The sequence below is a fragment of the Saimiri boliviensis genome, chromosome 20 (genome assembly GCF_048565385.1).
Source record: "Saimiri boliviensis isolate mSaiBol1 chromosome 20, mSaiBol1.pri, whole genome shotgun sequence".
NCBI classification, from domain to species: Eukaryota; Metazoa; Chordata; class Mammalia; order Primates; family Cebidae; genus Saimiri; species Saimiri boliviensis.
In genome coordinates, this window is record NC_133468.1 from 22837028 (window position 1) to 22846866 (window position 9839).

Consider the following 9839-nt stretch of genomic DNA (forward strand, 5'->3'; position numbering starts at 1 on the left):
ATCTTAATTAATATTCCTTAACTTCTAGCTTCAAAATTTTCATTTATCAAATAGGAATAATATTAGTATTTATATCATAAGGTTATTAGATGGATTATATATCAATACATTTAAAGCCATTATTCAGAGTCCAGCCCATAGTTAGTTACACACTTAGGAAATGTTTTGTTTTAATCAGTCTTGTTTTTTTTTAATGTCTTATCTTCTAGGTACTTGTGATATTGCGATATAGTAAGAAATATTGATTTGGTTTCTGCTCCTGCTTTCTGGCACATACTAAGAAAGACCCTTGGCCTCTCTGGAGTGACAAAATTGTCTTTTGTGTGCCAGTGAAATGACCAGTGGCTGGAGGCTTCTGGGTGGCCTTAGTATAGGGGCTAGTTGCCTTGGGAACCAATCAAGTGGTTAGAAGACTGAATCTTTAAACCCCACCCACCACCTCTGGGGAGGAGAGAGAGGATAAATGTTGACTTGATTGTCAATGGCTAGTGATTTAATCAATCTTCCCTATGCAGTGAAGCCTCTGGAAAATCCCAAAGAGAATGAGTTTAGAAAATTTTTAAGTTAGTAAACAAGATGACACTCATGTGCTGGGAGGGTGGCACCATCCCCCCCCTGCCCCCACTCCTTGGGTCTGGAAGGTCCTGCACTTGGGAGACTCTTCTAGCCTTGTCCTGTGTTTCTCTTTAGTTATATTCTTTAAAATGTCATTTGTAGTAAATGGGTAAATTTAAGTAAAGTGTTTCCCTGAGTTTTGTGAGCTGCCCTAGCAAATTAATTGAACCCAAGGAGGAGGTTTTAGAAACCCTAATTTATAGCTGGTTGGTCAGAAACACCAGGTCATGACCTAGGGCTTGCAATTGGCATGTGAAATGGGAAGAGGATGGCGGGGGGCAGTCTTGTGAGACCGACCCTGAAGTCATGGGATCTGATGCTGTTTTTAGCTAGATGGTGTTAGAATTAAATTAAATTATAGGACACCAGTTGGTGTACACTGGAGAAGCTGGTGTCAAAAGTGTTGTGTTGAGTGACTATGTAAGAGAGTAGAGAGAGAGAAAAAAAAAATCAGTTTGTTTTCCTTCTGAGTGCTCGATAAATTTTTTTTTAATTAAAGCATCAAGGAATTTATGGATGAATTTCTTTGAGTTCTCTTCAAATCATAGCTGTTCCTGCTTCACTATGATTTATTATTGTTTCTTCCTGCTCTAGGGCTTTCCCCTTCCTGGTCAAGACACTCCAGCATTAGAATCAAGCCACCATCCATTTTTTGAGTTGAACATATTTTAATCAGGGGTCAGATCAGCTTCTTGCAGAGAGGAATTTCTATCATCCTTTTTCAAATGTACATCCGGGCAGAGTTCACATGAAGACACAGGCAAAAAAATGCTCTTCTGGCAAGTTCTCAGGTCAAGATTCTCATTCTGGGAAGAGTCCTGTGTAAGTAAGAAATCTGATTCTGCTCGTCAAAAAATGTCATTCAGATCTCATCCTCCTTTAGCATGAGGCCTAGTGAACTGATGACTATGCTGGCTGCCTAAACACTCGTTTTTACAATTTTATAATGGAAGCCTAAGAAAAATAACTCAGTAGAGTAAAGAAAAAGCAAGAGATAATGTTTTTGTAGACAATGTAAACGGGGTGCAGCTATTTTGGGAGCATTTAACAATTGCTGCCTGTCTGCTCCTGGAACTTTGGATAAAATGTGCTCCAGCATTGCCCTGAAAGGACATAACAGAATCTGGCCAAGTTCCTGATCCATTTTTCAATGGGAAACTGCTCCACTGGGTGGACACCAAAGGATGGTCAGCAGGGGTGTAAACAGTAATGAGATGGTAGCATCTTGTTTTTGTTTTATTAACCACAACCATGATGCTTGCTTGGAGCCCATAGGTCCTTCTTCATCTTCAACCCAGAACTCTGAGCTGATTGTGTCAAGTAGTGAGGATTTGCTTCTCATCTTCATTCTTTTGCTTGACCAGCATTTTGCAGGATTTGGCAAAGCTTCTTGGTGCGCTCTCTGGAGCTGAGTATGTAATAACATTTTAAAGTCAGTTAATTGGCTGAAAATGGGTGAGTCTTAGGCAGTTCTTGTTCATGTCATACATCCCAGGTAAGAGGAAAGGAGCAGTTCTGTTCAGCTGGGAATGGAATCCCACCACTTAGAAGAGAGGGAGGAGGATGTAGGAAGAAGAGAACAGGGGCATACGAGAAAAAGGCGGCCAAAGGCCACAGTTGGGCTGGGCAAGAGAAGCAGCAGAGGGTAGTGGTTTCAGTGAACAAAGCTGTGTTCCAATCCTGTCTTTGCTACTTACTGCTTCTATAATTTAAAAGGAATTGTTTAACCCCTCCGAATCTCCTTTCCCCTTCTACAAAATGGAAGCATTTGGTTTTTGTAAGAGAAGTACAGTACATAGCACATAGTGATTCCTCAGTGAATGATTATGTGTTACTGTTATTAATTTGTCTTCTGGAGTAAGTCTGTGTGTTATCTGCACATAACAGATATCAGTATTGTCATAGGGAATTTTGTATCGTTTGAGGAGTTGGAAAGACCACCACCTGTACCACATCGCTCCTGGACCAGCCTGGCAAGTGGTCCCTGAAATTCCAATCTTTGGAGTTAATCCAGAAGGCAGTAATCTTCCTATTCTCTTACCTGTCTCTCATTTAATGTGAACATATTACTCATGAGTATGTAGTAATATCTTAAAGCCAGAAGTCTTATACCAGTGTATGACACAATCATAGTCTGTTACCTTTGTTTCTTTTATGAGGGGAGGAGTATTTTTCTGGTCACTGTCAGACAATATGAAGTACCCTGATCACTGTAATTCCTGAAGTTCAGGCTCACTTAGTCCTAAGATGGTCAAAAGGTCAAAGCTCCTACCTTCACTCATATTTGTCATCTGCTGCACCCTCCACTAGGAAAGAGGACCAGCATTGTTCTTTCCCTGTCCTCTGTCCCTGCCCACCTGCTCCTTACAGCCTGTGTCTGGTCCACATGAACTCCATGGCTCTGGAATATTCTGGGGCTTCAAGAAAACCCAAATACTGCAGCCTCTCCTTAGTTGGTTCCAGACTCTAAGCAGCCCATCAGATTTCAGTCTCTGTGTGCAACTGTCAAACCCCCAGCTGCCTTGGACAGCTCCTGTAACCAGGCTATAGTGAAGTATAAGTGAGAATGAGACTCACGGCATAGCCCTCTCCAAAGAAATCCTCTCCATGAATCCTCTCTCCCAATCCTTTTATACCCTCACTATGGCTGAATGGTTCTCAAAGGAAATGTCTGCCTTTTGGTCTGCCACAACTCACTTTAGCATTTAATACCTATTGTGTCTTGGTCATCAGTTGACACTTCTAATTTAACACCTTGTTACGTAAACTGTGATGTATCTTTTTGGGGCATGAATTTTGCTCACCAGTTTGTGGTGAAAAGGACAGGTGATGAAGGGAGTGTTTGCAGGGCAGGGAGTTTGGATATATTAACTGATAAGAAATTCAAATAAAAAATTAAACCAGATTAAAGCAAAATTGAATATACATTAAAGTAAAACATGAGATGTCACCTAAGTATTTTATTTAGAATGGCTTTTACAAGCACTCCCACTTCCCTTCACCACTAGCGTAAATGTTCACACTTCTCTCTCATTAGGAGAGTGCTTGGGGGAGGAGGCATTTTTTGAAGCTCTGCACGAAGACATTATCAGCTATTTACAAATTGCAGTGAAGATAGCAATAAGTCACTCAGTAGCTGCATCGACCTCCTGACATTCATTATCACATCTTTTGCAGACTTATATGTTAAATTATCAGGGATGAGGAAACAGAACAATAGCATGCTGCTATGTGTTTTCTGGCAGAATCTAAGGAGTAGTGTAGAGAAGAAAGAACCTCTTAGGGCCGGGAGTGGTGTTTCACGCCTATAATCCCAACATTTTGGGAGGCCAAGGCAGGCAGATCGCCTGAGGTCAGGAGTTTGAGAACAGCCTGGCCAACATGGCAAAACCCTGTCTCTACTAAAAATAGAAAAAATTATCCTGGCATGGTGGTGGGAATCTGTATTCTCAGCTACTTGGGAAAGCTGAGGCAGGAGAATAGCTTGAACCCAGGAGGCGGAGGTTGCAGTGAGCCGAGATCACGCCACTGCACTCCAGCCTAGATGACAGAACAAGACTCTGTCTCAGAAAAAAAAAAAAAAGAACCTCTTAGAATTGTGCTGTCCAGGATGGTAACTCCAGTCACATGTGGATACTGAGCTCTTAAAATGTGATGAGTTCAACTCAGATGCTCTGATATCTAAAAGACAGTCTGGATTTCACAGACCCAGAAATTTCATGGATACATTTTTTTTTCATATTGCTTACATGTTGAATTGACAATATTTTGTATATATTAAGTTAATAAAATGTTCTTATAATCAATTTTACTTTTAAAAAACTGTTAAAAATGTGACTCCTAGAAATTTAAAATCACATACATGGCTTACATCTGTGGCTTACATTCTATTTTTATTGCATAGCTTTGCCTTTATATCAACTTATCCAATGGCTAGCAAACTATGGCCTATGGATCCAATCCAGCTATCGTTTGTTTTTGTAAATCAAGTTACATCAGAATACAGGCACATCCATTCCTTTGTATGTTGCTTATGGGTGTTTTCAAACTTTAATGGCAGAGTTGAGTTGTTAAAAAAGAGAATGTTTGAAGCTCGGCATATTTACGATATTTTATAAACTAGAAAAAGTTTGCAGACCCCTGATAATCCAACTCTGTCTATATTTTGCAGGGGAGAAAGCAAATCCCAAAGAGGGAAAATGACTTGCCCAAAGGCACATAAACACTCCAGAATGGGGCAGGGTTTCACCCTGTACCTGCTCCTTATGCTACACTGTACCTCAGTTTGCTCAATGGGACTGAGACAGCAAAAGGCATTCTACCTATCAGTGCGGGTTCAGCCTCCATTTCACAATGAGTCACTTTGCTCCATCCAAGGGCACAAGAAGGCTCTGAAGAGAGGGCACAAGGAAAAGGGTCACAGAGAAGGCCGGGACACACCTTGGTTGGGTGGGAGGTGGGAGTTCCTATGGTAACCAGCCTACCGTATTATTTTCTTACATATTATTTCAGAAATATCTGTACTGGGTCACAATTTAATGCTATGTTCACTACATCTCAAAGGGTTGATACAAAAAACTCCCTTTAAGCAATATTGCTGAGTTTTTGCAAAATCTTTTTTTAAACCCATTGATCATTATATTACTCAATGGACTTTCATAGGAATAAGTCACATGATACATTTCTTCTAGGACTCAGTGCCAGAAAAAATGTTGCCCTTTAAGATGACAGTCTTGCATAGTGTTTTTTAATCATAGAGTGAAAACTCTACAAGCCAACATGTTGCTTGGCTTATTGAGTTTGTGAGATCTGTGCTTAATTTTGGTAACCAGCTTATCTAAGGGTTCTACCATATTTGTACCCTTCTTTCAGTCTCTTAGCTTTAAACTTTTATGATAATTGTTCAGGTTTAGTAATACATTTCTTTTCATACTTAAGTGCTACCTTCTTTGCACTTTTTTAACAAATATTTATTTAGCACCGAGTAAGAGCCATACCCTTGAGATCAAAAAGTATTCATTTCTGTTCTCAAGGGATTCATAATATGAATGTTGAAGTAAAAAAAAAAAAACACTTATTGACTGGACAGGTGGTCAATAGGGGCCACCTATCCTTTGAGTGGAATGGGTGATACGCTGTACATTGTGATTTCATGAACCCCTAAAAGCTCTCTTTAGTACTCCAAATATCATTTTCCTACAAACTATAATCAGGATGATAGGTACATAATTTGTACATGACCAATCTCAATTTCTGTGCCCATGGCAGATGTCACTAATGTGCCACAGCATTATTTTATACTAATCAATTATATTCACTTTGTGGCATGAAGCACACAGCCATCGCCAGTAAGTCAGAAAGGGATTTTGAATCAAATCCGTATGTTATCTTCTAAAAATCCACAAGTAGAGGATTATTCACTGGAGTAGAACTGTAGCTTCCGATTAAAACGTATGTAACTGTGGGAGGAGCAAAACTAGGTGGAAAGTGATTAACACTTTAATCATTTAATTTAGGTAATTTAGTTAATGATCAGTCATTAACACTTTAGTGTAAATTAAATGACTTTTCTTGGCAGCAGGTTTACATAAGTCGTTTGATCTTAAGACATTGGCATCAAGAGCTGACAAAGCAGCAGAAAGGAAAAGATTTGAGGAGGGTTTAGGACAAACTTTTGCCTATTCTACCATTCTGCATGCCAATGATATTCTACCTGGATAATAAAGAATCCCTAAACTCTCCCTTGGGCCTCAAGGGCAGGATTTTTGCCTCAAGCCGCCACTTGGTTCCACTTCCCTTAGCTTTCTGTCTTCTTTCTCGTTATACATTCTTCCTAACTGTAATACTCCTGAACACATGTGTATTTAAAGGAGATTAATCATTCAAATACCATAATTAGTTCAAGAATTGTGTCTTTTTGAGATGGAATGAGCTAATTAATTTTTTTTTTCTCACAGGGAACCTGCTCTCAGATGTGAGCTAATTAGTGAGCTGCACATCAAAAGAAGTGAAGTGTATCTTGTAAATAGGATTTCATTTAAAACAGATCAAAGAAAGATTTACTGAATCACCCCCTCATCCACTGATTTCTCCAAGCATCAGGCGGACGGTGAAGAGAACAAGAAGTCACCATCATGATAAACATAGCTCTGAAAGAACAACTGTGATGCTCAAGTCAAATATTAATGAGGAGAGAGAACCAAATATATCCAGGGGAGGAATTCTACCTCTTGGGACATTCACAGTTGGGTTTCTGATGTAGGCCGGGAGGGCAGTAATCTATGTTTGTGACCCAGTCTACTTCTAAAGCTACAAGGTTGAAAATACGGTCTCTAGACTCTGTTCTGACTGTCTGGCTGTGTGACCTTGGGCAAGTTGCTTAACCTCTCTGAGCTCACTTCTCTTATCCGTAATGTATAAATCCCAGTCCTTTCTCTACTCACTTCCCAAGAGACTTGTAAAGATCAAGTAAGTTGATTAATGTGACAGGGTTTGGAAAAAATTAAAATGGTTATACAAATGTGAAGCATTTTTGGCATTATTAACGAGGTCTCCATAGGCAGAATAAACTAGAAGACCAGAAAAGTTTCCCAGATGATTTTGGCCAAAATTCCAGCTCCTGAGGAAAATAGCACCCCAGTGGGCTGCCTGTACAGATCAGATTTGCAGCATAATTGCTCAAACCCCCTTTCTCCCGTGATTACAGTTAGAAATTAGCTTCCAAAGAAGAGATCATGAAAACTGAGAAAGGAGATGAAAACATCTTTTTGTTTTCCTTTGAAGTTCCAGATTTCTGAACATGGCAGATTTTGAAAAAACAATCTTACTTGTCCTTCTAAGGTTTATTCACATTTCCTCCAGCTTAGAAGGACAGATGGAACCAAGCGGCTGGTGACTGACAGTGAGAAGTGTCCTTTGACTTGAATTTAAAATGAAAACTGATGTAAAGGAAATCAGTAAATACAGTTTTCGTTACAAAAATAGCTTCATGTTATTCTTCTGGTGGTGGTTGTTGAACACAAAGAATTTCAAGGTGAATGAGGAAGTAGGTAGGATGTTTCCTAAAGAGAAGCCCTACGCAGAGAAACAAAGGCCAACTTACTTCTGCAAGCAAGAGCATGAGCACATTTAGAGAGAGGTACGCTTGAATCTGGGCATCTTCTGGTCGGGGAGGAGGTGGCTCTAGGCACTGCTGGGAAGGCCTCATTACCTTTGCATGTCTATCATACTTGGTAACAGTATCAACCCCAAGCTGAGGACTAGGTCCATGGACACTCTTAGATCAAGGACATGAAGGGGTCCTCTTTCTTTTCTGAGCCTCACCAACCTGGGAATGTGTACCTCTTCCTAGAGGGAAGATTATATAAGAGATAAAAAGGGGCCTGAAAGTAACCGTCCCACAGCTTCAGACAAGTCAGAAGGTCCAGATGAAAACAGAGGCTGGAGGGAAGTGGAGGGAGTCCTATTCTGAATGGTGGGACTTCAGGCACTATGGCACTTGGCAGAGGTAACTTTTTTTAAAAAATAAGGTAAAATTTACATCATATAAAATTAACCATCTTAAAATGTGCATTTTGGTGGCATTTTAATACATTTGCAATGTTGTGCAACCATCAACTCTAATTCTCAAACATTTCTGTCACCCCTAAGGAGAGAGACTATACCCATGAAGCAGTCCCTGTCATTCCACTTTCTCCAGAGGCAATGTTTTTATCGGGGTGCTTTCTGCCCTCCGTACGTTGTTCCCCAAATCATACTCAGGACTCACTAGATGCCTTCTTCAAAGCTGGTTGCAAACCCTCCATCCGTGTGTCTGTGTAGACTCAGCATTTGCTTCTCTGGGCAGTAGGGTAAAGTTGGCTTAGGCCACAGGAGACTCCCAAGACTCTGTGCTGAGTGCTGCCACGGGAGCCTTTGCCCAAAGGCTCACATCTCTAACAAAGGCATGCCAGGCCTTTGGGAAGGCATCTGCAGGTGCTTGGCGAGAAGCATTCATAACATATTTAAGGCTGGCTCTGGATCCAAATCAGAAGTGGAAGCAATTTTTTTTTTTTGACCAAGAACAAATTTTCAGCTGGATACAAGTCCCTTGCCCCAAATTAGTGCTTCAAGAGACAGTGTCACATCTCTCATTATGTCTCCAGAAGGCCAGCATAATACAGCTCAGTCAACATCTGTGGAATTGGAGAGAAAGGGTTGGCTAGCATTCTGGTAAGAGTCTGTCTGTGGAGTCAGCCCAATCTGGGTTGGATTTTTGCTCCTGCCCCTGTAATATTGATCTCTAGTTTATCTGAGCCTCACTGTCCTCATTTGCAAAAGAAAGTTATGATAACACCTCTCTTTCAGGGCTATGGTGAGTATTACACGAGCCAACAGTAGATGTAAACAAAGTGCTTAATACAATTTGTCCAATGTTGGAGACCTCCACACATCACAGAAAAAATATTGTCTCCCTTGTAGGACCGAAAAAGAGGGATAGAAGACACATGATGTTGTTGGAAAAGGAAGGAATGATCTTGGCTGGAGAGACAAGGCTAGAGGGTCAACTAGATGACAGGAGGATGGTTTCAGGCCAACTAACAGGAAGCGAGACATCACTTGTGCTTCTGGCTTGCTGAGTCCTAGAGATGATTCTTTCAAAATCCTTTTCATGCAGCTGGGGGCCAAAGAGCAAAACTGATGGGTTTTGTCCAAACAACCAGCCTAGCCTTTGGTCCCATGTGTTCTTGCAAAACTAGAAAAATGACCTTTCTCGACTAACCTCCTACAATAGGACTCAAATGTCCCACAGAGGTCCCGTCCCTTGGCATCCCAGATAAAGGTCCCAGCCTGGGGTGTGAGAACAGAGTCTGTATTAAACAGCAAGAGGCAGATTACTAAATACCAGGAGGAGCTTGTTTTTGTTTTTGTTTTGTTTTGTTTTTGCAACCTCTTTACATCTAGAAGGGCTAGATATGACAAACGTTTTCTATTAAAAGATTGGGGTGCAGTTGAGAGCAGCTTTTTCATATTATATACACAGGTCTTCCATAAACGGCTAGCAAATCTTCCCAGAGGGTGGTGGGCATTTCCAACAGGCCAAACGTGGCCTGTCATTCTACCGTTTCTCTCTTCCAACAGCAAGGTCTGGTAGAATGAAGACTAACAGCCCCATGGCCACTAACCATTCCACCCGTCATCGTTGGGAACTTCACTCTCCTCTCGGGCCTGTTAAAGCCTTTGTC